Below are 27791 nucleotides of genomic sequence, written 5' to 3' on the forward strand. Positions count from 1 at the left end.
CTGTATCACCCTGTCATTGATTCTTGTTTTGTTTAATTCATACATTTATTAAATTACTCAGTAGTGTGAAATGTTTTCAGAGGACTTTCTTCTGACTCTAGGTTTTGTTTTCTTTCCATGTATTGTTTGTATGTTATCTCTCTCTCTTACTCTCCATGCTATTTTCCTATACTGTGTTTGTGGATTTACCAGGCCAATCTCTTTTTATCTTGCTCAACCCTAGCCTGGTGGCCAACTCTGTCTGGGCCAGCTTGCTTTTTATGGTGCTGGTGAATTTTCCTTCCTTTTGCTCCCAACCAGTCAAAGACAAGTTTGCTTTCCTTTTTCACACCCTGATTTGAGAGCTATATATTGCTCAGTTCTCTGCCTGCTTCTCGTCTGTGGGGGAAGTATGGATGGGAGAGGAGGTGGAGTGGGTATCTGTGGCTATGGAAGCCTTCCTGGACAATCTGGCTTCAGCCCTGTCTTTTGTGGTTTTCTGAGGTATCTTGAATCACTGTTCCCTCTACCTGGACGGTCTGTAACTTGTTATCTTGGAAGGTAGGGAGGATGTTCTCAGACTTTGGATCTTCTCTGTGGCTTCCTCACCAGGTTTCCTCAGAGTCAGCTCCATTTGCTCCTTCTTCTGTTTGACTATCTCACCAGGCTCCATTTCCATTCCCCCCTTTCTTTCTTCCTATCACCCCCTTCCCCCTTTTTATTCTGGTTCCTTGTGGGTGTGTGTGAAGCCTCATGTGGCATTTCCATCTCTAGCCTGTCTTCCACTCCTCATCATTGCTGGAGATCTTTAGCCTGGCTGCTGTTTTTATGGTCTGTGGCTTTTACTGTTACCTTTATTTTTTCACAAAAACACCAACATGGTAAAATTTATTTTTCTTATCTCGTGGACAGGGACTGTAGTGAAGGTAGTTGTTTTTCTGGGCATTTTGATTTCTCCAGGCTATCTACATCCCCTCTGGATCTGTCTTTCTCTAAATTAGAGAATTTTAGTAAGGTTTTCAGAATTTTGGTTATTCATGACCTCATCACCCCTCCTCTTTAAGTGGAGTCTAGTTAGCACCTTCACAAAATGCACAAAGTCTAGCCCTGAGGATTCTTGGAAACCTACTTTTCTTGATGATCATCATTTTTTGAAGATATGGGATGAGGTTGGGTCTTTTCCCTTGTTTCACTGCTGCTGGTGTATATTTCTTATGCTTTGTCATTGGCTTATTTACTTGTTTGTTTAATCCACAGTGTTATATTTTTGAAAGTGTTTTTTGAAAATAGTCCTTGGGCTGCCAGATTTGAAAAATGGATGTTTATCATAAAAATTCTTGTGGATTCAACAGTTCAATTGTTTGGATGATGCTGGTAGACATCTGGATAGATAATCTTTTATTTTTATGGTGTGAGCTATTTATTTAGTACAGATTATTTTTTGTACATGATGTGAATGTCTTTTCACCATATTATTCTAGGGTTTTATGTTGTGTGTGTGTGTATGTGTGTGTATTTTAATGTCAAATTGTTCCTTTCCTGTATAATTTATTCTGTTTCCTCTAAGCTTAGAAAGTTCTGTCATCAGAGTTTTAATGTTTTTGTCTCCTGTGGATTGATCTTCTAGCAGGAATGTTTATATTTATTTATAGAGAAGTCTATGTGGAGAGAATGCTACTGTTTATTATCTCCTATATGTTGTGCTATTGTATTTAACCCTGTAAGATAGGTAACTTAATAATATTTCCCACATTGGGAAATAGAAACCCAGATAAGATAAAGATCTTGCTGCAGATCATACCTGGGCATAGAGAGGCTTTGAATCCAGAGTTGTCTGATTCCAAACCCCATGTTCCTTGTAATACATTACCACTTGTTCGACTGCCTTCCAAGTCAGAAAGAAGGTCTGTGTGAATTCTTTGAGAGGAAGGAGAGGGTGGCTTTTCTGTAAGCTTAATGAGGGCAGAGACCATTTCTTTTGTTCATCATGTGCTAATGTCTTGTGCAGTGCTTGGCACATAGTGGGATTAGTAGTATTTGTTGAGTGAATGAACCAAAATAGACATGTGGTTGGGCAGAACTGATGTTATACACATCAGGTTTTCAAGGTTACTTTTCAGAAACAAATGTTACCACAGTGCACTCATTCTAATCAGCTTCTGAGTTTTGTTTTCTTCTTTAGCAACCACTTGTTGACTAACTGCTACAGTGCATGGGTTATAGTAGTTACTGTAGTGGTAAATGTGGAGGTGATTACTTGGGCCTCCTGGATTCACCTTTACACAAATTATTTCCCCATATGCCAGTGAGGCAGTATTTATACCGGCCAAGCTTACCAGTAGAAATACTGACCTTTTTCATCGATTTGGAGTTTTGTTTCTATACATTATTCATCCTTTTGTTATCAATATGTTTTTTTTTTTTGCATAAAATGTGATATTCAGGATTATTGAGTATTAATGATAATATTCACAAATCAAAAAAGGTTTTGGTTTTTAATAATTCTTTAAATTCTTAGAAATTTAGCGTAACAGACATTTCTTTGTGTCTTTAACCCTCTTTATCTCTCTTCTCTCTGTGCCTGTGAGAGCTTATTTTCCTTGAATTCTTCCAGTTCTCTTATTTTACTTTGCTTTTCTTCACCTAATGAAACTTCAGAAAAGTAGAATTTTTATCAAGGAAAGTTTAAAGTTAGATTGTGGACATAATATGGGCATGGTATGTACTATAAAGGTCTGATAGCACAGTAGTCCCACATTTGTGATTGAAGTGGAAAGAAAATGCTGTATATAAAAGGTTCAATATGTTTGGATATAATTGTCAGTAAAGGAGGTGAACAGATTTTACTAATAATATATACGAGCATGGTGGAATACTTTTTAAATTGTCAAATGACTTCTATAAGCTTGTATGGGATTATATTGTCACATAAATAAAAATTCATGCATTCTTTGGAATAAAAAGCCCGCCAAAGAAAACAGTGAACTGAAGAATAAGTAAGTCACCTTTTGCCTCATCTTGAGGCAACCCTAGATAATCAGATTCTCAGCCTTCAAATAACTTCTAATTGTCTAAACTGAAGCTTTTTTTCTTGTCTGCTAAGGAAATGTATTAGTGGCCACATGTGGTTGCTGAGAGGCTGTGCTTCCCAAAGCCGTCTGGATTCTTTGATAGTCATCCAGAGAGTGAATTGATATGCTCAGCTGGGGTGAATGAACAGCCAGAACACAGTCTTGCTTTTTTGTATGGGTATATTAGTGCTAATAAAAGATTAATGCTATTTTCCTTATAGGGAATCAACAGATAATGTTTTGATAACCCTTGTCTCACCAGTGAACCATATGGCCCTTATTTTCTAACAGATATGGTTGAAATGTTAGAGAATAATGTTAGAAAAGGATCCCTATGGCGTGCTGGCTCCTATTCCTTGCCTAAGCATTAAAGTGTAGGTGTTTTATAATATTGGAGAACGTCCCTCATTTGTTTTTAAGATCCTTTATGGATCCACAGTGAGAAGTCGGAAGATCAAGGGGATAATAGGATTGATTCTCATCCTGTGCTGGGTTTTCTCATATATATGGTATTCATTTATAAAATCTTTGGTCCAAGACCCATAAAACAATGTTACTTTCAAATAGCGTCTTCCTGTATATTACATTGTATAAAACCTTTAGTTCCTGGGGGAAAGTTATAAAGAGGGTTCCCTGTAGTCTGCAAATTCATTTTTTACGTGATCATTTAAAGTTGTTACTTTTCCTGAAAGGTGAATTCTGATTCCTTCTATATATATATATATGCTATAGAAATTGGTGGTTAAATGTCTCCTTGCCTACTGTGGCTAAGAGGGGAAGGGCTAAAAAGAATATTTTAAGTTTCTTAGTGTTGTTTGAAAAAAATAATAATTTCTTTCATGGTGGCTGAATGCCAAGGCTGGAAAAGTGTTATGGAAATGTTTGTGGTCAGGACTGCCTTTGACGAGAGAAAGGTTAAATATGGTAGTTTTGATAGGATTTGACAGCCATTTTTGATATCTATATATATATGTTTCATCATGATTCCCTTCTTAACAGTGGAGTAACTGAGCTATTAAATATTTTACTCAATTGAGAAGGAAAATGATTACCATAAAACTACTTTACTTAAATGACACTATGATATAAAATGTTCCAACAGTTTAAAATATTCATCTACAAAACTTATTGCCATGGGAAATGAACAATCCTCCTCTACCCCCCAGTCTTTCTTGAATTAAATTGATTCAGTAACCCTTTTTCATTCTATCTGGCAACTCTTGCCTGCAGATTTAAATTCTAAAACACAGGGTAGAGATATATGTTAATGCTTAATATGAAAAACAAATGTTTTTTGACTACTACCAGGTTAAAGTTATTTTAAGAGTACATTAGTAGTACTCTGGGTAGAGGATATCTATCTATCTATCTATCTATCTATCTATCTATCTATCAATTGACATACGTGTGTGTGTGTGTGTGTGTGTGTGTGTGTACATATACGCAATAATATATGCAATACACTTTAATTAGATTATCTTTTTGATGTACCTTTCGGTGGTTTCCAGTTTTCTACTAATGTGAATAAAATTGCTGTGAACATTCTTATATAATTCTTTATGTGGACAGTATAAAAATTAGGGTGTTTACATATGTAGGATGATATAAAAATTACATTGCTAATTTTTTTCAATTTTTTCACTGTTGTAAAATTTTAAGTACTCAAAAATAGCAAGAATAGAGGTCTTGTATTAGTGGGCATGCTTTGCATGGAAAAATGGTATCATATGTAATACTTCTTAAACTTCTAAAGATCTAAAATTTGCACCATCAGTATTTCATACAGTACATAACTTAAGTCACTTCTGCCTAATTTAGAATATCAGAAATGATAAGCTTGGTATATCAGAATAAGTCCTCCCATATTATATTAATTTCAACTGTATTTCTGCCTAAGCTAAAAGTAAGCAGGGTTTTAAAGCCAAATTTCCTTACATTGAAATTTGTGAATAAGAAACCATTTCTAGATCTTTGCTAAAATAAGACAGTATTATTTAATATGGAAACAATAACTGAGAAACTAATTTGGAAAGTTATATTCATGATTTTAGAGTACTATGAATATAAAATGTATGGGTGGAAAATTAAGATTTCATATGGCTTTTTGCAGCTGGTTGATTAAGTCCTATACAGTTCATTGTCTTAAAGATGAAATTTGTACAAGGTTTTGGAAGGCAGGAGTTGTATATTAAAAGTTCTTGTTTCAAAGGTAGTACAAACTGGTTTTTAACAATCTATCATCTTTCATTTACCAAAGGAAATATGTAAAAAGAAAAGGAAAAGGTTCAGTGGGAACAAAACATTGAGATGATGAAAAGCTACATGGAAAGTAAAAAGACTTTAGAAAGACTACTAAAATGAAACTAACTTTTTTCCTCAACAATCTGTCTGAATTCATTTTGCTTTCATTATATATCTAGCCCGGAGGCAAAGTATGTTGAGCATTACAACAAAGAGGGTGTTATAAGGAGGGCTTTAAAAAAAATAATAAAGTATAACATATGTGTAAACCATGCAACTTTGTAACAGGAAACTTTATAATAAGGGAGGACTGTGCTTAGCTTTTCCACAATTTTGGAAGAATGAGTTTTATTAGGTGTTAGACAAAGAAATTATCAACTGACTTTTATGCTGTAAGGTTGAAAGATTTGTTATGACCATTCCTAGACTTTAGCAGTGGTTTTAATGTGGGTCCTGATATATTAGAAACAGTGCCTAGCACTGTTAATATGTCTACCGTTGCTAGTTCTCTTAAGGAATATGATGTTTAACTTTGGCCTTTCAGTGAAAGATTATTCAAAATCCTGTTATTCTGTGGTTTTTCTCAGCAGTATTAGGCTGTTCTTGAATTGATCAACACATAATATAATTTGGGAACCCAATCAATGGTTCTTTTATTTTTGAAAGATGGTGACAAATTCTTTTGAAACTTGGGAAATTGGCTCCATCATTCATCCCTTACTCTTTGCTTTTCCTGCCCAACTTCCTAAAAACTATTGTTTTGATGTCAATGTGTAGAATAGATTATCTATAGGGGAATCAGTGTGTATTAATTATATTGGAATAAATGTAAGCTTGACAAATGATATGAGTTAGTAGGCACTGTGCCTAATAGGTTATTCAGTTAATGAGGACACTAAAATTAGGGACCTCTAACATGCCAGAACCATATTTCTTGTAAATTTCCCCCAGTTTTGAGATTAACTGGCAATGGCTATATTTTTCTGGCTTTTTAAAGTCTAATATATTATGGTAGAGTTTTAGGATTTATATAGTGCTTATTATAGAATAGTTGAGCTCTTTGTATTTATCACACTGTTATTGAAGTGAGCTAGAGGAGTAGAAATAAGTCTTTTACCTTTTGGTTTTTCAGTAATCTATCTTTTAAAATATTATTCCATACTCATTTTCCTGTCTTCTCTCTCTCACTTAAAAATGATTACATACCATGCACATTTATGTACTGTTTTCATTGAAGGCGGGGGACTTTAATGACACCCTTTAATATCCAATCCACTGCAGGGATGTTAGAAAATCAGGGTTGAAGTTTCTAGGTTTAGGAGAGAGATGTTAGAAGTATGTTAGCAAGATATATTATTACATGTTTAAAAATAGACCATTTATTTTAAACCTTGTAAGATCACAGAATAACTTTTAATCATGTGCAATTCATTTGACAAAAAGTTGAATAGTACAGACAAGCTAATGAAGGCATCATTTCCCCCCACCCCCTGCTTTTTTTTTTCCTCATGGTTAACTCTTTATCTCTAAATAATGTGATTACACCACTGTTATTGGATTCATCATATTTAGGTTTTGTCTATTGATGTACCACAGTGATCAAGAGTTTTGGTTAATGACACATCCTTTCTCGTATCCTTTTTCCAGTTAGATCACTATCTAATTTCCAATGCTGCTCTCACTTCAACTACAAACAGGATACTCAAACTCCTATTTCTTTTTTTTGTTGTTGTTGTGTTAAAAATTTTTTTTTATAAAAATTTTTTTTTAACATTTTATTCATTTTTGAGAGAGAGAGAGAGAGAGAGGGAGTGAGAGAGTGTGAGCAGGGGAGGGGCAGAGAGAGAGGGAGACACAGAATCTGAAACAGGCTCCAGGCTCTGAGCTGTCAGCACAGAGCCCAACGTGGGGCTCGAACCCACAAACCGGGAGATCATGACCTGAACCGAAGTTGGCACTTAACTGACTGAGTCACCCAGGCACCCCAAACTTCTATTTCTTACTCCATCAGCTTTCAATCCCTTGATTCCACATTTTGTAAAACGGACACATTAGCTATTTTATCTATACTATTATTACTGTCTACCTTAAGTCTCTCAACTTCTGTCAACTCCACCTTTATTATTCTTGCTTTGTCAAGAGTAGTAATATGTACCTACTGGTCTGTAATTACAACTAAATCTTCTGTGACTTCTCTATAGATGATTCTAAAAGTTAAAATACATACTTTTATGTATTTTATGTAAATATTGTTCAGTATAGTATACCAGGATCATATTTCCTTCTTTATGATTACAATGTCCTGTGCTACTCAAAGGAAAATGTTTTAGGGGATTCTTTTTAAAAAAATCCTACATTTCACTTCATAGCCTTGTAATTTCTCAAGTTTTCTAGGTTTTCAGTCATACTGTTGAATTTGAATCTGTCAATTCCTTCTGCTTCCTATCTTCCTGTTATCTGGAGGTATGAGATTTTTCTTTCCCCGGGTTTTTTACTTTTGAATTATCTAATTTTGTCCTGAAGTAATTTTTATTTGGTGGTGGTGGTGGTGGTGGTGGTGGTGGTGGTGGTGGTGGTGGTGGTGTGTGTGTGTCTTGGGCTTTTCTTATTGCTGGCCTTCCTCAAATATCTGATTGTCAGTTTTTCTTTGAGGGCTAATCAATAGAAAGACTAGGTACTATGAAAGTTGGGTTGGGCTTTTGACCAGCTGGCTTAGCTTTAAAGTGAGGGGATGAGGAGCTAGTTTAAATTAGGGATCTTCAAATGTCAGAATGAGGAGAAAAGGCCTATACATTCACAGGAACTAGCACCAGTATTAGTTACTATAGTTCTTCTCAGACAGGTCAATATTTCTTTCTTTCTTCTTTTTTTTAGGTTTATTTATTTATTTTGAGGAGGGGGGAGAGCAGAGAGAGATGGAGAGAGGGAATCCCAAACAGGCTCTGCGCTTCCAGTCTAGAGCCCCATGTGGGCGGGCTCAACGCATGAACTGCAAATGAGCCAAAATCCAGAGTTGGATGCTTAACTGACTGAAGCACCCAGGCACCTCAGGTACATATTTCTTTAAAGAGAAAAACCCTTCTCTCTCTCTGTTTTGTTTTGAGGATGATGGGCAGTAAATACCTAGTTTCTGAATATATGACAAGTGGGAAGAAGGAAGGAAAGGAGACAGTTGGCTAGCTGGCTATCCTTGGCTATCTACATATTTAGTCTTTTTTTCAAGACATTAAAAAAAATTTTTTTTTTAATGTTTGTTTATTTTTGAGACAGAGAGAGACAGAGCATGAATGGGGGAGGGTCAGAGAGAGAGAGAGACACAGAATCCGAAACAGACTCCAGGCTCCGAGCAGTCAGCACAGAGCCCGATGCGGGGCTTGAATCCATGGACCCCGAGATCATGACCTGAGCTGAAGTTGGATGCCCAACCGACTGAGCCACCCAGGCGCCCCCAAGACATTTTTATTGAGCTATAAGTTACGTACAATTCACCTATTTAAAGCACACAATTCAGTGATTTTTATTATAGTCGCACAGTTATGCAGCCATCACCACATCGATTTTAGAACATTTTTACCACTCCAAAATAAACCTCTTACCATTAAAATGATTTTGAGACTCAGTGGACTGTGTGGAGTGGGGATGGGGTACGGTTCCCACGCAGTACCAAATAATTCTCTTGATACCAGCCTGGGGTACTACAATTCAACTCAGTTCTGACACTGTCTGGAGATAGTATCAGATTCTACAGGTTAAAGGCTCAGTTCTATAAGATTGCCCCCCACCTCCACCCCACCCAATCACTTCCCCACTTCAGATGCTAGTTGTAAACTCATGTTGGTACCTGTGCTTCTGACCCACCAGCTACAGATTGGAAGTTCCCACCACTCCCTTCTTAGACTTTGGACACCAGTCCCAAGCCCAGGTTGGTACTTATACTTCTGATGGCAGCTATAAATGAGAGGTTCCCATGACCTCCTCCTTAGATTCAATTAATTAAGTTGTCAGAGAGACAACTTACTAGATTACTGATTTTTGTTTGTTTGTTTGTTTTTTACATAAAGGATATAACTTCAGAATAGCCAGATGGAAGAGCTGCTTAGGGCAAGGTATGGGGAAAGGGCTTGGAACTTCCATGTCTTGCCCAGGTGTGCCACTCTCCCCAAATTTTCATGTGTTCACCAACTTGGAAGCTCTCTAAACCCTGTCCTTTTGGGTTTTTATGGAGGTTTCATTACTTAGGCACAATTGATTAAATCACTGGCTGTTGGCTATCTATTCAACCTGCAGCCCCTCTCCCCTCCCTGGAGGTCAGGGGATAAGAATGAAAGTTCCAACCCTCTAATCATATGGTTGGTTCTCCTGAAAACGGCCCCTATCCTTAGGTGAGGTCCAAAAGTCACCTCATTAACATGACAAAAGACACTTTTTATTGCTCCCAACACTTAGGAAATTGTGAAAACCTTTGGACATTTCACATAAATGAAATCATACAATATGAAGTCTTTGTGATGGCTTTCTTTCACTTATGTAATGTTTTCCAGGTTTATCCATACTGTAGCATGTGTCAGTATTTCATTCCTTTTTAGTGCAGAACGGTATTCCATTGTATGGATATACCACGTTATATTGATCTATTCACCAATTGATGGAAATTTAGATACTTGATGTTAACCAAAAGTCTGAGAAGAGATATTTGATGGACATTTAGATTTTCTACTTTATGGCTATTGTGATTAATGCTGTTGTGAATGTTCATACACAAGTTTTCATTTCTCTTTTGGATATAAACCTAGGAGTAGAAAAGCTAGGTCTTATCATAACTCTATGTTAAACCTTTTGAGGAACCGCCAAACATTTTTACAAAGTTGCTGAACCTATTTTCATTCCTACCTGTAATGTATTAGGGTTCCACCCAAGAATGAGGTTCTCCACATCCTGGCTAATTCTTGTTATTGTCCATCTTTTTGATTATAGCAACCCTGGTGGGTGTGTGGTGGCATCGCACTGCGGTTTTGATTTGCATTTCTTTGAACTGTGTGTTCCTGGGGCTAGGGCTTGTCAACTGATGTGCTTTTCTTTAGGACAGTTAGGGGACTGCCTAGCTATTTTACTGGGTACTCAGATATCTGTAGCTGTAGGTCTTTGAGGTTCTTCTTTCTCTATAGGTGGTCTTCTTTCTCTATGAGTTTCCTTAACTTCTTTCTGGGGAATGTGAGCCTAGTTTCATGGTTGGGGAGGGAATTAGAGAATTGACTATTCCGGATGGTAGACTTTTTCTTCATCCATGTATTTTCAGGTACTTGCCCCATTGCCACGCTATTCTATGTCTGGTTCCTCTGATCTGGAGTCCCTAGTTTAGTTCAACTTCTCCAGAGATTATGCTTTCTTAAAAATTTTATTTTAATGTTTATTTATTTTTGAGAGAGAGAGAGAGAGCACGCGCGAGCGAGCATGAGCAAGGGAGGGGCAGAGAGAGAGGGAGACACAGAATCTGAAGGAGGCTCCAGACTCTGAGCTGTCAGCACAGAGCCTGTCATGGGGCTCCATCTCAAAAGCCATGAGATCATGACCTGAGCCAAAGTCAGATGCTTAACCGTCTGAGCTACACCCAGGCACCCCGAGATTAATACTTTCTGTTTTGTATTACTTACATAGGTTTTTAAATAACTCTCTTGTTTTCATATCCCATCTTACTCAACTCTCTCTGGTGCTTTTACTTCCGGAGTAAAATTCCTTTTTAGGATTTTATGGACCTTGCTGTGTCCTTTTGTATGGTTTACCTTTTCTCTGTTCACTTCGCATCTTCATAGATTGTGCTTAGGCTTACCACAGGTCTTTTGATTTCTTTGAAGGAGTTTATGTCTGTTTATTTTACTCTTTGTTGTTTGAGGTAGTTTTTTTTTTTTTTTAGAGGAGAAGAGGACATAATAGTCTTTAATTAACAATCTTGAAAAAGGAAGTCATACTAGTTCTTTTGATATAATGCCTTAGAGTCACTAGTCAGGTAAAGAAAATGTGAGTGGCTGTCTCCACAGGCTCTTAATTTCTGCCCTGAGTGAAATAATAATAAAGGGGGTCAGAATGCTTGCCAGGTCATGATTACAGAAGCTTGGCTGTAAGTCATGGGCAAAAAGCTTGGTTGTCTGCCCCCACAGTTGAGTGAGTTATTTCACCTCTGGGACCCAGTGAATGTTCAGACGGTTGAGTAATCCCACCTCAGGCACACGGTTGGCAGCAGGGCAAGTAATATCTGAATACTTGGCATGATAATTAATGGGAATATGGGGGAGTATAAACATTTGACATGACTTTGTCTCTTAGTTTCTTACAGCTTCATTTTCATTGCTATCAATAGGATTGGTTTTACTGAGAGAATGAGGGTATTCTTAATTTTGGCAGATGCAAGGATTGCTATCATTCTAATATGGTTTCTTGAGGGAAAGGAGATGAACATTATGTTAGTCCATGATTACTATAAGAGCATTTTTTTACCAGTTTATTTTTAATAAATTTCAAAACATTTTAAACTTTTTTTTTTAAATTGAAGTGTAGTTGATATACAATGTTCGGGTGTGCAACATAGTGATTCAGTAACTGTAAAATTATGCCATGTTCACCACAAGTATAGCTATCATCTGTCACCATACATTGCTATTTCAGTATCATTAACTGTATTTTCTATGCTGTGCCTTTTATCCCCAAGACTTATTCATTTCATAACTGGGATGAACCCATCACTAAAGTCAGAAGATGATATACTTTTATAGGTAAGGTCTTGGTTAAGTTCTTAGCTCTTTGGTAGATGTTGGGGATTGAGTTAGTCCTGTTTGGATCATATAGAATTTGGGAGCAGATGTTGGCTGACAAAAATCACATGTTTGCTATACAGAGAAAAGACAAAACTCTAGAATAGTGGTTCTCAAACTTTAGTGTCCACCAGAATCTCCTGGAAGGCTTATTGAAACATGGATTGATAGGGCCCCTCTCAGTTTTTAATTTAGTAGGACAGAGGTGGGGCCCAAGAATTTACATTTCTAACAAGTTTCTACATGATGCTGATACTGCTTGTGTGGGGAACCATACTTTGAGAACCACTGCTTTTGAACAACGGTTCCTAAACTTTAATGTGCAAAGAATTTTCTGGGAAGATTTACTGGAAATGTTGCTTCTAGGGCCTTCCAGAAATTCTGATTTGGAAAGTATAGGGTGGGGCCCAGGAATCTGTATTTTAAAGTATCCCAGCTAATTTTGGTGTGTGTATGTGTGTGTGTGTGTGTGTTTAAATTCCATTGTATGGATATATACCACATTTCATCTATACATTCATTAGTTGATGGACGACTCCAGATAATTCTTATACAATAGCCACAGGAGATGAGCATACTATACTATGAGAAATGCTACTCTGTAGGTTTCACGTAACAAAGATTATAAATTAGTTATCCTGGGGCGCCTGGCTGGCTCAGTAGAGTGTGCGACTCTTAATCTTGGGGTTGTGAGTTCAAGCCCCATGTTGGGTCTAGAGATTACTTAAAAAAAATCTAAAAAATTAATCACCCTTATTTATTTTTACTAAATTGAAACGCTACTTGTCTAATTTCCATACATGCTTTTGTATCATTCAGTATCCCAGCAGGAAATAGAATTTAGATGGTTTGAATGAAGATATTTTAGTGAAGGGATCATTGACAGGTGTAGGCAGAGTTAAGGAAGAAATAATGAAGCATCTAAGTCTTATCAGCAGTGGAAGCTTTTACCATTTCTAGGGTTGAAGGGACAGGAGGAAGTAATGGTATTATTTTGAGGGTTTATTAAGAGCAGGAGCCATGGAGAAGGGTCCTTTCTCTTATTCTTTATTTAGACAAAAACTTCTCATTCCCAGACAGAGGAGACACAAAGTTTCATCAGTCACCTTTTGTTATAGGGCAATATTTTAGTCATTTTCCCGTCTGAAATCAGATTTGCAATGTAGTCATCACCAGTGCTCATCATATAACATAGCGGCAAAGGGATGGGATGGGTGGAGAAATAATTGATTAATATAAAATATGCTTAGCTGTAACATTCTCCATGTTTGTAGTTGGTCAACAGACTGAGGTTGATAATCATAACTTACTTTCTCCACTACATGTTTTATATCCTCCTTGTATTTTCCCAGCACATTGGCTAGTCAGACTTCTTTGCCTTCATATCCCAAAGATCTGAGTCCTTAAGTATCCTATGTTTATTGGATTAACCTAGTTTTTCATTAACTTTATTGTTGGACATAGGAATACTAAGAGGCTGCCCAGTGAATCCCTTGGATTTTAGATGTAGTTTACCTGGTCCTGTAGTATAACACCCCCCGCTTTCCGCTTAGTAATAGAGAGAAATTACTCTGTCAACACATTACTTTTTTTTCTTTTCTTTTTTTCTTTTGCCTATCCTGTGGTGGTGGAATCTCAACAGGGGCAGTCTCAGCTTGAAATTTAATAGAACTGTGACTGTGTTCCTTGCTGGAAGCTTTCTTTTCCTGGGAATGAGGGTCTCTAATATCTTCACAAAGTATGTCCATTATGAGAAATCTTTCCACACAAATCCTTCTGGACCTCCTTTTTATCAATATTTCAGTCTTGATTCCAACCCATTAGCTATTACCCATGTATCATTGTAAATGTGAATCTCAGGCTGTCTCACATTCCCAGTAAAGTGACAATAAGATGCATTGCTCAAAACTAAACTCATTGGGAAGATTTTCCTTTGTTACTGTTTTTCAAGGATACCTTGGAGTAGGAAGCTGATGTTATAGCTTACCACTGGTGACAACATATCATGTAGTCCCATCTATAAATCAAGTCTGTGGGTTTTTTCCTCTTCTGTTTATTGGTCATAGGGAACTCCATATGAGGTCATGGGAGAGGCAGTGAAGCAGCTGGAGTATGTACTATGCGAATTTGAGCCACTGACTCATTCAGTTTATGCTTTCTTTTCTTATTCATATATTTCATTTCTCTTCAATGATGAAATACTGCTTCACATACTTAATCTCATGACTCAGTAGATTGGGTAACCCATTTCATGATGGGTAGCTCTGGTCATGAAGTTACTTGGTGTCCTATAACTAGATGTTCAATCTGTATCTTTGCCCTGTAGAACTAGGAGCTATTTCTCAAATGGAGAATAATTGTTGACAGAAGACCCAAGGGTCTGTGCAGTGACTCTTCTTTTGGGGGTTTCCAGAGGCTATATAGAATAGACCTACCTAATTCGAGTACTACTGGGTCTGCTGGGCCCAATGACCTGTAGAAGATCAGCTTACATTGCAGCCTTTATGAACCTCAGAGCCCTATCTTGCTCTGGGGTCTACTTAAAAGTAGCAACTCTACTTGGATGTGCTATATATTGCTTCTAAGATTCAAGGACACTCTCCGAGTTTCGTGCTTTTTTCTTTTTGGAAGGCAGTGCAAGGTGAAGCAACATCTTTTTTTAGAGGGCATATTCTAACATGCCCCAGATTTTCCTGGAAACTTCACAGTGTGGCAGACTCTTGAATTTTTATGGGGTACTTGCCACTTCCTGCTTACCAGATTTATTTATAATGTCATCAGCATATTGGACCAGCACTAAAAGAAGATACCTTTTTAAAAAATTTTGCATGATAAAAAGAGTTTTTACTTGTAAATGCTTATCAGTACATCAAGCAATAACATGTAACAAGTTTTTTAATCCCATCATCTAGTTATTTTGATTAAGAGAAACTAAAAGTGGCCCAAACAATTATACTAGTATTCTTTGTACTAACCTTATCCAGAAAGGACTATTTTAAGGCTGGTTGCTGCTCCACAGATTATAAATAACTATTTATCACTTTTTCCTAGGTGAAGCAGTTGACCTTCAAGAAAGATTTAGGGGAAAAAATCTCTTTCTCTTTCTTTCTTTCTTTCTTTCTTTCTTTCTTTCTTTCTTTCTTTTAATTAATTAATTAATTTTAAAATTTCCATCCAAGTTAGTTAGCATATGGTGCAACAATGATTTCAGGAGTAGATTCCTTAATGCCCCCTACCCATTCAGGCCATCCCCCCTCCCACACCCCCTCCAGCAACCCTCTGTTTGTTCTCCATATTTAAGAGTCTCTTATGTTTTGTCCACCTCCCTGTTTTTATATTATTTTTGCTTCCCTTCCCTTACGTTCATCTGATTTGTATCTTAAATTCCTCATATGAGTGAAATCATATGATATTTGTCTTTCTCTGATTGGCTAATTTTGCTTAGCATAGTACCCTCCAGTTCCATCTATGTAGTTGCAAATGGCAAGATTTCATTCTTTTTGATTGCCAAATAATACTCCATTATATATATGTATATATATACACACATACCACATCTTCTTTATCCATTCATCCGTTGATGGACATTTGGGCTCTTTCCATACTTTGGCTATTGTCAATAGTGCTGCTATGAACATTGGGGTGCATGTGACCCTTAGAAACAGCACGCCTGTATCCCTTGGATAAATACCTAGTAGTGCAATTGCTGGGTCGTAGGATAGTTCTGTTTTTAATTTTTGAGGAACCTCCAAACTGTTTTCCAGAGTGGCTACACCAGTTTGCATCCCCACCCAACAATGCAAAAGAGATCCTCTTTCTCTGCATCCTCGCCAACATCTGTTGTTGCCTGAGTTGTTAATGTTAGCCATTCTGACAGGTGTGAGGTTGGTATCTCATTGTGGTTTTGATTTTCATTTCTCTGATGATGAGTGATGTTGAGCATTTTTTTGTGTGTCTGCTAGCCATCTGGTTGTCTTCTTTGGAGAAGTGTCTATTCATGTCTTTTGTCCATTTCTTCACTGGATTATTTGTTTTTTCGTTGTTGAGTTTGATAAGTTCTTTATAGATTTTGGATACTAACCCTTTATCTGATATGTCATTGGCAAATATCTTCTCCCATTCCATCGGTTGCCTTTTAGTTTTGCTGATTGTTTCCTTTGCTGTGCAGAAGGTTTTTATTTTGACAAGGTCCCAATAGTTCATTTTTGCTTTTGTTTCCTTTGTCTCTGGAAACGTGTTGAGGAAGAATTTGCTGCAGTCGAGGTCAAAGAGGTTTTTGCCTGCTTTCTCCTCAAGGATTTTGATGGCTTCCTGTCTTACATTTAGGTCTTTAATCCATTTTGAGTTTATTTTTGTGTATGGTGTAAGAAAGTGGTTCAGGTTCATTTTTCTGCATGTCGCTGCATGTCGCTGCCCAGTTTTCCCAGTATTATTTTCTGAAGAGACTGCCTTTATTCCATTGGGTATTCTTTCCTGCATTGTCAAAGATTAGTTAGCCATATGTTTGTGGGTCCATTTCTGGGTTCTCTATTCTGTTCCATTGATCTGAGTGTCTGTTTTTGTACCAAAAATCTCTTTCTTTCTTAAAAATTGTTTAACTATATCTAAGAAAGAAAATGCCAGATATATATGTTGCTTGTGTTAAAAGGCATGAGGCAATGTATACTTGCTGAATTTCTATGACATATGAGGTAAAAAGACGAAGACTTTGGATGAGCTCTAAGTTTGTACCAAAAAGCTAGATAAGATAAAGGAACCTATTATATCATGTACAGCAATAATTTAGTGCCTTTTTTAGAAGAATATAATTTGAGCTTTGCTAAAGCTAGCTTCATATTCCATGAAGGCATCTGAAATGCCAATCCATGGAACAGGGTCTTCTTTCTTTTTCCCCTAAGCATTCTTGGGGCAATTTCCATGGATTTCTGTTTGGATGTGGTAGACTAAGAGGTTATCCACGACTTTATCCCTGTTCTACTGGAAGTAGTTCTGGAGGATGGTTATTCCCTGGGTCTTCTCCACTTCAGTGGTGCACTTGAATCCCAGACCTCAACTTCCTTGGCTTTGAAACTCTTTCTCCCTTTATAGGTGAAATTGTTTAATTGTAGCCTGAGCTTCTTTGGCCTGCTTCAGCCTGAGGTTTTTTGGCTTGTGGGCCACAGGCATGTTCTCTGTGGCCTGCTTCTTGCTTGCAGCAAACAGTTGTTGGATGTGCTGGGACTGACTGGCTGTGGTGGCAGCCTATACTATCATCTTTTTTTTTTTTAAACTATACCTGCATCCAGAGGTTTCTTTCTTCTTCTTCTCCTTTTTTAATGTTTATTTATTTTTGAGAGAGAGAGGGAGACACAGAATCAGAAGCAGGCCCCAGGCTCTGAGCTGTTAGCACAGAGCCTGACACAAGGCTCAAACTCATGAACCGTTGAGATCATGACCTGAGCTGAAGTCGGACGCTTAACCAACTGAGCCACCCAGGCGCCCCTGAACTACCATCTTTTGACAGGCAAAGGGAACTACTTGTGATTGTCTTTATTCATTTCTTTGTCATAAAGAAATGTAATAGATTAGTAGATTTGCACCAGGTTTCATGAACTGTGTTAACCTTTTCCATTAAAATATACCTTATTTTTGAATAGCAGCTGTAATTGGAATGTCTCCTAAGTTTATGATAATCCATAGTCGTTATCCAAGATCATTTGGCTCTTGCACACACCAAACAGGGTAATGAATGAAGATGCATCATAGTTGTGTTTTTTAAGTATTTGATGGTGGCACTAAACTCTGTAATTTCCTTAGGGATGAGTTTTGCTTTTGAGAAGTATGTTAGTTTGGTGGGTTGGGGGCAGTTCCAAGGGATTCCAGTTAGTCTCTGGTGTCATAATAGCCTTCATAATACTCTTCCTTAGGTAGAGGCTAAGGTAGGGATTCAGCTAGTTTATGAGTATATCTGTTCCAACTTTGAATTACATCAGTGGGAAAATAATGGCAGGATGGGTCTATGCACCCACAGAACTTACTGTGAGAAAACTTGGGTCAAGTCTTCATTGGTCACTGGAATTCCATAAGCCCCACTTTGAGTAGTGATCACATGGGATTTAACATTCTCAGGTATTAATGAACCTAGAACCTAAAAGCTTTCTTTTGTGTACCATCACCCTATTCATATGGCCACCATAGATCCTTTTAGGTTCTCTGCCTGTACCTTAATTTGGAAGTTCAAGGTCCTTTTTTTATTTTGTAAGTGCTTAAGCTGTGTAGGTAGCCGACTAAGCAGTCTTTGTAATTACTATTGTCGTCAAACAATCAAGGGCAATAGCCATTTATCTCTCAAATCCATGTCTTCCCTGGCATTTTATCCCACACTGCACTAATAATATTTTGAACAGTTGTGATTCCATTGTATGCCATGTATTTCTTTTGTTTTCTTTATTTCCCCTCTGCATGGAAATCACCTGTGTGTTCATCAGATATGTGAGCAAACCAGTCCTCAAATCCCTGAGTACTATATCTGTTAAGATCCCAGCAGGAAACAGAATTCATGGCAGATGGTTCAAACAAAGGGACTTTCAGGGAGTAGGATTACTTATATAGCTGTGGGAAGAGTTAAGAAATTGTCTCTATCGTTAGCAAAATAAATATAAACTATCTAATTTAAGTAATTGTATTTTGGGGTATTTTTGTTATGACAACTTGGCCTTTTCCTTAACTAATACAAGAATTTACATTATTATAGCTGTGTAGGCACTACTGACATCCGAGGCATAAGTACATTGCTTCTTTTTGTTTTCTCTGAAGTTAAAGATAATTTAAAGAACATTTTTACACTCTTTAACCAGATTTCTCTATTGTTAATATTTTTATCTAATTTGTTTTTTCGTTCTCTCTTTCTTTTTCTTTTCTTTTTTCTTTTCTTTCCTCCTCACACTCTCTCATGCCTACACAATTTTGTTTTTCCTGAACCATATGAGAGTACATTACAGATATCATGGCTCTTTATCCCTGAGTACTTTAGTGTATATTTCTTAAGAATAGGAATATTCTTATGTAGCCACAGTACAGTTGTTAATTTCATAAAATTACATTGATATAATAATTTTATCTATCCTAATACCCAAATTCTGTCAGGTGATCTAATAATGTAAAAATGTGCTTTATAGCATTTCTCCTCCCTCTCCCCCACTATTACAGGATCTAGTTTAGAGGCAGGCACTGTATTCATTTGCATGTATTTTTAGCCTATTTTAAGCTGTGAAATTGCCAAAGCCTTTCTTAGCCCTTTATGACATTGACATTTTTGAAGAGTCTCCGCCACCACTTAAAAAATAAAACATTTCTCGGGGCACCTGGGTGGCTCAGTCGGCTAAGCGTCCGACTTCAGCTCAGGTCATGATCTCACAGTCCATGAGTTCAAGTCCCGCGTCGGGCTCTGTGCTGACAGCTCAGAACCTGGAGCCTGCTTCAGATTCTGTGTCTCCCTCTCTCTCTGACCCTCCCCCGTTCATGCTCTGTCTCTCTCTGTCTCAAAAAAAATGAATAAAAAACATTAAAAAAAAATTAAAAAAAAAACACCATTTCTCAATTTGTTTATCAATTGCTTCCTTGTAACATTAAGATTATACATTCTTTTAGCCAGAATACTGCCAAGAATAGCTAGAATTGCATTTTCCTCACAGTATCATGTATAGTCACCTTCACTGATGATTAATTTTTTGTGAAGTTTATTTTGAGAGAGAGAGAGAGAGAGTGAGAGAAAGAGAGAGAATGAGTGGGGGAGGGGCAGAGAGAGAGAGAGAGAGAGAGAGAGAGAGAGGGAATCCCAAGCAGGCTTCATACTGTCAGCCCAGAGTCTGATGTGGGGCTTGAACCCACAAACCGTGAGATCATGACCAGAGTTGAAATCAAGAGTCAGATGCTTAAATGACTGAGCCACCCAGGCACCCCGGTGATTAATTTTGATCTGCTGGTCAAGAGGTTGCCTGATTTCTCCACTGTATAATTACTGTTTTTTTTTTTTTCCTCCTTGCTACTAGTAAGCAATGCACATATCTTGCTTTTCATCAAAATTTCCCCTTAAATTTATCATTCATTGTTGATTCTTGCCTGATAAAATCTTTACAGTGATGGTTGCAAAATGATTCTTCTACCTCAGCACTTCCTTTATATTTGCCATTTGGCCCTTAGTGTTCTATTAAGCAGTAGATATCCCTTCTCCCTCATTTATTCATTTGTTTATTATTATTAGTGTGGACTCATGAATTTCTATTTTCCCCAATAGTTTATAAGTCAATATTGAACTTAAGAGTTTTGGTTCTTAAATCGTTCCAGATTTGGCCAATGTGAAGCCTCTTTAAGCTAGCTCCTATGTCCTTGTGACATACCTTCCCCTACCTCTGCTCCCCGTTTTTTGTTAGTACTTTTTAAACTTTATAGCACAGCGGAGTGTTCCAGGATCATCTTATACCTATCCTGCTCTACCCATGGAATAAGCTATATCTCTGAGAAGCCCTGGTTCCTTTTAGTGGGAAATGGTATTAGAGACTGAGATCTGAATGCTGGGTGTGCTCATGTTCCATGGTGTTTTTGCTTTTAGAGGACAAAGCGACAAATATGTACATGTAAACATACTTACACATACATACAAATGTGTAAGCACATACATACAAACATGTACAGAAATAGATATATGCACATCAACTTAGACATATACATTATTTCGATATCGTGAGTTCACACCAGTGTCCCCAATTTCAATCTATCCCTACACAGTTCTTTCTTGGCTTTCCCATTCCATATTTATATCCCTTCTTTCAAAGTGGATGCTGGCTCCCAACAACATTCGTTTCCTCATTCCTATAATACATGTAGTAGTTTCAGAGTGTCTTCTGACCATATCACTACAAGAAACAAATCTCTGTTCTTTCTCTTGGTGGATAACTCACTCCCAAAATCAAGCACTTCTCTAAGACTGCCACTTGGATCCTGCACACTTTCAAGCTCCTTCCCTGTAGCCAGACCCATGAACTCCTAGTCCCAATCCATGTTGAGTATTTTTACATTTATTGTTTCACTTTTTTTCTTGGATTTTTGTCTGTGTTTTCCCTAAGATCTCTGCTTCTCTCTGTTCCTTTACACAGAATCTTATCCGCCTTTCCTTCTCTACTTTCTATACTTTCAGGTCTCTGGTAGTAACAGTGGGCTGATGGTGGAATTGCTGTTGGAATTCCTCTGCCCACATATGGTGGAGGTTGCAGTGTTCTCTTTATCTCAGTAATGCAGAAGGTACAAGGATAATGTAGTTTTATGTTTTTTTTTTTTTTTTTCTAGGAGAGTAAAGGAGGGAGGGTTTTGGAATTAGGTGACCACCATTATTCTGTGTATCCAAAAAACTCTGTTTTTTAAAAGATACTTTTAGATCTCAGACATGTTAAAATGAATATAAAGGGACATTATGAACAACTTTATGCCAATATTTTAATAACTTAGATGAAATAAATAAATGACTTTAAGACCACAATTTACTAAAAACTGACACAAGAAGAAATAGAAAGTTTTAGTAGCTATATATCTATTAAGATTTTTGAATTCATAATAAAAAATCATTTCAAAAAGAATATTTCTAGCTTAGATAGTGTCACAGATGAAATACAGTAAATGTTTAAGGAAGAGATAATACCAATGTTATATAAACTCCAAAAATAGATGAGGATGTAATGCTTCCCAACCCATTTGTGAGGCCTGAATAGCCTTGATACTAAAGCTGTCAAAGATATTATAAGAAGGAAACATTACAATCAGTCTCCCTCGTTAACACAGATGCAAAAAATACTAAAATAATATTAGCAAATGGAATCTAGCAATATGCAAAATGGATAACCTGTCATGAGCAATTGGAAATTTATTCCAGGAATATAAGATTGGTTCCACAATTGGAAATAAATCCATAAAAAACAAGAAAAACTGTAATACTTAACATAAAATGATTTATAGGCCTAAATTTAAAAGCTGAAATTATGAAACTTGCACAAGAAAAAAATAAATATTTATTTTTATAGAGAAAATTTTTATTACCTCAGAGTAGGCAAAGCTTTCTCAGGCATACAAAGCACTAATCAGAAAAGAAACAAAATGGTAAATTATACTTCACCAAAATTAAAATCTAGTCTTTGAAAGATAACTTCAAAAGATAACATTTTTATAAGAAAATGAAAAGGCAAGCCTTAGACTGAAAGAAAATATTCACAATGCATATAGGTGACAAATGAGTTGCATCCAGAACATATGGACTCTTAAAACTCAATAAGAAGCTAAACAACCCCAATTTTTAAAAATGGACTAGTATTTGAAGAGACATGTCACAAAAGAAGATATACCAATGGCCCAATAAGGACATGAAAAGATGCTCAGCATCAATAGGCCCCAGGGAAATTCATATTAAAACCATAACGAGCATATCCAGCAAAAAAGCCAAAATAAAAAAAGACTGAGGGGCACCTGGGTGGCTCAGTTGGTTGAGCGTCTGACTCAGGTCATGATCCCAGGGTCCTAATTCTGTTTAGAGTATCATGCTAAGTGTGGAGCCTGCTTAAGAGTCTCTCTCTCTCTCTTCCTCTGCCCCACCCCACTGCTTGCGTGTGCTCTCTATCACAACAAAACAAAAAAACAAAACAAAACAAACAAAAAAGACCGAAAAAAAAACAAGTTCAGTTACTGGCTGACCACATTGAACTTGTGACAGCTTGATTTTATGTTCTTGTATGTAAGATGTGTGGGAAGTCCAAGGTACGTAAAACCTTGGATTGCAGGTAACTTGTTCTGTGAGTGTTCTGCAGATGAGCAAACATTTCTAATACATTTTAACTTGATAAACAAAAGACGTCTTGCAATACAAGTAGTACGTGACACATGATCACAAGTGAGTGAATGGTTCTTAAAATTGGCTTTGATACACAAGTGCTTTGGATAACAAGCATATTTCCAGAATGAATTATGCTCACAAACCAAGGTTTTACTATATTTCCTAAACTTATTTGACTTGAGGTATCTTAACTCCCATTCCCTGTGGCTCTTGTTACAGCTTGGTTTTAGGCTTTATTAGGTGAGTCTAGAGCAGGGTTTACTCTAGGGCATGGTTCTTACTTTTAAAGGAACAGACTTTCTCAGTGTGTTTACAAGGTGTTAATGAAGCCTCTCCATATCAGCTGGGCTAGACCTCTAATCGTCCAGCACTGCTTGACTTCTGGTGTCTGTTCCATTCCTTCCCCTGTAGCAGTCATCCTTTGGTAAATCCTGTCATCTCTCCATGTGCATGCTCAGGTCTGTGCTCAATTATGGACTCTCAGGAAACTATCTCACAGCCTTATGCTTTTCCCGCTGTAGGGCTCCTTTCTCTCTGCTCCACAGGTTTCAAGTTCCTCCCCCAAGTGTGACTTCTGCCTCCTCAGCGTAGTGGCCACTGTGCTCTGCTTGAGCTCCAGCTTGCTGTGCTGCAGTTGGCAGTTGTCTCTTGACAGCGAGCTTGGGCAGTGGTGGCTTTGACCTTATGAGTTTCCCTTCTCTTGGAATCATAGGCTTGTGCTACCTGTTGTCAAATGCTTGCTGACTGTAGTCTGATACATTTTGTTCAGTTTATGGGAGGTTATGGTGGGAGGGTATATTATTCCATTTTAGCTGGAAGTTGAAATCCTCCCAGAGAGTCTTGACTTCCTAATACTTGGAAAACAAGATTATTCTTAGTTTCCTGAAGGAGAATAGAAAAGCTATAAGATCTGCCTTAAATTTCCTCCAGGAACAGGGAAGCATGATTCCACAGAGTAGATTTAAAGGGGCAATATGAGAAAGAATAAAATTGTGTCCTACTTACACTCTGTTGAGTTCAGGTAGGAAGGAGATGTTATCTTTTCATTTGGTACTCTTCTGACCTCTCAGTTTTATTACTTTATAGTTTTAAATGGTTAAAAATGAACCCAGTTTAGAGGCACCTGGGTGGCACGGTCTGTTAAGCATCTGACTCTTGATTTTGGCTGAGGTCATAATCTCACGGTTCTTGAGTTTGAGCCCTGCATTGGACTCTGTGCTGAGAGTGTGGAGCCTGCTTGGAATTTTCTGTCTCTGGTCTCTCTCTCTTTCTGCCCCTCCCCTCCTTCTCTCTTTCTCCCTCTCAAAAATAAATAAATAAGTAAACATTAAAAAATAATAAACCCAGTTTAACAAGAAGAATTGATTCCTGAGAATAGTCCCTTCCAAACCCTCAAATATCATATGATAGGCCTCTATGACTTCAGAGGTGGTTTTCAGTCAGCCCTTTGATAAACACAAAAATCATGTTTATAATCATTACATGGCTTTGCCAATGACAAAAGATAATAATTTGAATTTTTTTGTTATTCTGAGTATTTGACTTCTGGTGATCTTTCCATATAACTTCTTTCTTTTTCTTTTAATTTATTTTTAAGAAAGAGAGAGAGAGAGAGAGAGAGAAAGAGAGAGAGAGAGAGAAGGAGAGAGAGAGAGAGAGTGTGAGCAGGGGAGGGGCAGAGAGAGACAGAAACACAGAATCTGAAGCAGGCTCCAGGCTCTGAGCGGTCAGCACAGAGCCTGCTGCAGGGCTCGAACTCGTGAACCACGAGATCATGACTTGAGCTGAAGTTGGCTGCTTAACTGACTAAGCCACCCTCGCGCCCCTCCATATAATGGGGCGCCTGGGTGGCCCAGTCGGTTAAGCATCTGACTTCGGCTTAGGTCATTGATCTGGCGGTTTGTGGGTGCAAGCCCCGTGTAGGGCTCTGTGCTGACAGCCCGGAGCCTGCTTTGGATTCTGTGTCTCCCTCTGTCTCTGCCCCTCCCCCGCTCACTCTCTGTCTCTCTCAAAAGAAACGTTAAAAACAAAAAAGAATGTTAGACTTCATAGGCTTTATAAACATGTTTCATCACTTAATTTTTTTTAATGTTTTACTTATTTTAAGAGAGTGTGTGTGCTTGTGCATGAGCGGGGACAGGGCAGAGACAGAGGGAGAGAGAGAATCCCAAGCAGGCTCATTGATAGCACAGACACAGGGCTCGATCTCACGAACCATGAGATCCCAACCTGAGCCGAAATCAAGAGTGGGATGCTAAATAAGTTCCTGGCCTCAGGATCAATTATATATTTGTCGACTATGTATATGTAAATAAGAGCATGCTTGTGATTTTTTTTTTCTTCATTTTATTTAAAAATTTTTTTTTAACATTTATTTTATTTTTTTTGAGACAAAGAGAGACAGAGCATGAACGGGGGAGGGTCAGAGAGAGAGGGAGACACAGAATCTGAAACAGGTTCCAGGCTCTGAGCTGTCAGCACAGAGCCCGACTAGGGGCTCGAACTCACATACCGCGAGATCGTGACCTGAGCCGAAGTCGGACGCTTAACCGACTGAGCCACCCAGGCGCCCCTCTTCATTTTATTTTTAGTGTTTTTACTTGGAAGGAGAAAAAGAACAAATGTTAACATTTAGTTAGACCCCTGATAGTCTCTAGTTCTTAAGATATCAGGATACAAATAGAAACATTATTAAGTGGGTAAATTATCACTCTTCAATGCAGGGTGAATTTAAGATGAAAATAATATCAGAATTATAAAATAAAATTCCTGTTCTTTGATGAATTGGATAAATCACTTTTTTTCTCCAAGTAATATTGGATATATTTAGAAGGACAGTTTTTTGGGAAACTGCATTAATAGTAAGCAATTTAACATACAGATTTTCAAATTATATGTTTGCTAATTAAGTTTTCTCCCTTATTTTCCTATTCCTTGGCTTCCCCTTAGCCTTTTCTTTTCTATCTTATATCTAGTCTTCTTTTAAAATTTCATCCACTTATATGTGTGCAAATTCTAAAGGATGCCACGATGGTAGGGATGTTTGGTATAGGGGAATAAAAGTGCTTTAAGAGTCTGGGGTACCCAATTCAAGTGGTTCCGACAGTGCTATACCTGTAGGTGGGGCTAATTAACTGACCTGTCTAATTTTACGAATCCATTTTTACCATTTGGGGATTAAGGAAAAGGTTCTGTTTGGTGACATAAAAACTTATTCTCATGACCAGGGAACAGTTCAGAATGCATTTATTGCTGACTGGATCCATACTGTTATATTCATTTGTGAATGGAGGTACCTCTTCTCAAATAAGTGGCCTAACATGTACCCAGTTTGCTTTACTTTCCCATTCCTCTATTTGTAAGAGGAATTAACTGCATGTTTTTCTCACATTTGTTGGAGCCAACATGCTGAACCTATAGAGACAATAGAAGCTGGAAGAGAAGAGAAGCTCTGGAAACATTTTATCATTAGATTAAATATACATAAATACAAATTATGAGATATTTTCTCTTTGATATGTATCCTATCTCTTTTTCTTGAATTTTCTTCTTAGAAAAGTTTCATGTTTTAGGAGACTAACCACATAAAAGGGGAAATCTGAATGCTGATTTCTGCATTAGACAAAGAAAGAGTTGTTATTACCATCTGTAATTATTGTTAATAGTTTTCTCATTCTTGCCCATTTGAGGATCAAAGGTTTTGTTTAACATCATTGAACTCTGATCCCTTACAAGGCAGCATACACTTCGGACAGTAGGCCATCAGGCCTTCTGTGTTCTTGTTAACATGTACATTGTCAAAATGTACATAGTGTCCTTTTGGCTGGTATAATGACATCTACACTTCTGCTTTTAATAAGAATAAGAATGACCCTTTCTGAATAATGCCATTAAAAAGAGAAGAGGTTCTCCATTAGTTGCAGAAGTTCTTCATTGATGGTTGGCACAATTTTTTGGTTCCTAAACCTAGGCCTCAGTCCTATCCTTGCAAAAGCCAAGCTGTTTACTAAGGAAAAGGATTAGTATCTGCGTATATAAAGAAATTATTTTCCATGTAAGAAAAGTATGGGTACTGTATTCCATTCAAGGTAACAAACCACTGAGGTAAAAAAGAATTATCTTTTAACAACCCAATTAATCCTTGATCTTTAAAAAGAAAAAAAAGGTATTGGGAGTATCAATCAGGTAATAAACCTATTACAAATCAAATTTTTTTAAAAGATTTTTTTTAAGCTTATTTATTTATTTTGAGAGAGAGAGAGTGAGCAGGACAGGGGCAGAGAGAGAGAGAGAGAGACAGACAGACAGACACACAGAATCCCAAGCAGGTTCTGCACTGTCAGTGCAGAGCCTGATGTGGGACCCGTACCCATGAAACACGAGATCATGACATGAGCCTAAGTCAGATGCTTAACTGACTGAGCCACCGAGGTGCCCCTGAAAATCTGTTTTAAGATCAACAAGAAGTTTGCTATGCTTGCCTTCTTCACATGGTGGTAGTTTGTGGGAGAACTTTGACTTTGATGGAATAGATGTGTGTGTTTGCCTAACTTATTGCTGTGTGTGAAAGAAAGGATCTCTTGGATGGACCAAATTGCTTTTTGTTTTACTGATTTTTTTTTTTTTAATGTTTACTTATTTTTGAGAGAGAGAGAGAGAGAGAGAGAGAGAGAGACAGACAGAGCATGAGTGGGGAATGGCACAGAGAGAGAAAGAGGGAGACAGAATCTGAAGCAGGCTCCAGGCTCTGAGGTGTCATCACAGAACCTGATACGGGGCTTGAGCTCATGAGATCATGACCTGAGCTCGTGAGATCATGACCTGAGCTCGTGAGATCAT

At 37.5% G+C, this 27791-nt stretch overlaps 1 protein-coding gene across 10 annotated transcripts in view; it reads left to right on the top strand.

Annotated features, from left to right (window-relative positions):
• BBS9 (Bardet-Biedl syndrome 9) overlaps nt 1-27791 on the top strand; it is a 434898-nt gene that overhangs the window by 45657 nt on the left and 361450 nt on the right. Inside the window, exon 1 of one of the 10 annotated variants that reach the window (XM_019443779.2) lies at nt 12020-12058. The exons of the other annotated variants lie outside the window; for them this stretch is intronic. The gene's annotated coding sequence lies outside the window, so the exon portion shown is untranslated. Of the gene's footprint in view, nt 1-12019; nt 12059-27791 lie in introns of those variants that run through there. 10 annotated transcript variants of the gene reach the window in all.

The sequence above is a fragment of the Panthera pardus genome, unplaced genomic scaffold (genome assembly GCF_024362965.1).
Source record: "Panthera pardus isolate Hobbes unplaced genomic scaffold, ASM2436296v1 HiC_scaffold_8, whole genome shotgun sequence".
In the NCBI taxonomy this organism is placed as follows: domain Eukaryota; kingdom Metazoa; phylum Chordata; class Mammalia; order Carnivora; family Felidae; genus Panthera; species Panthera pardus.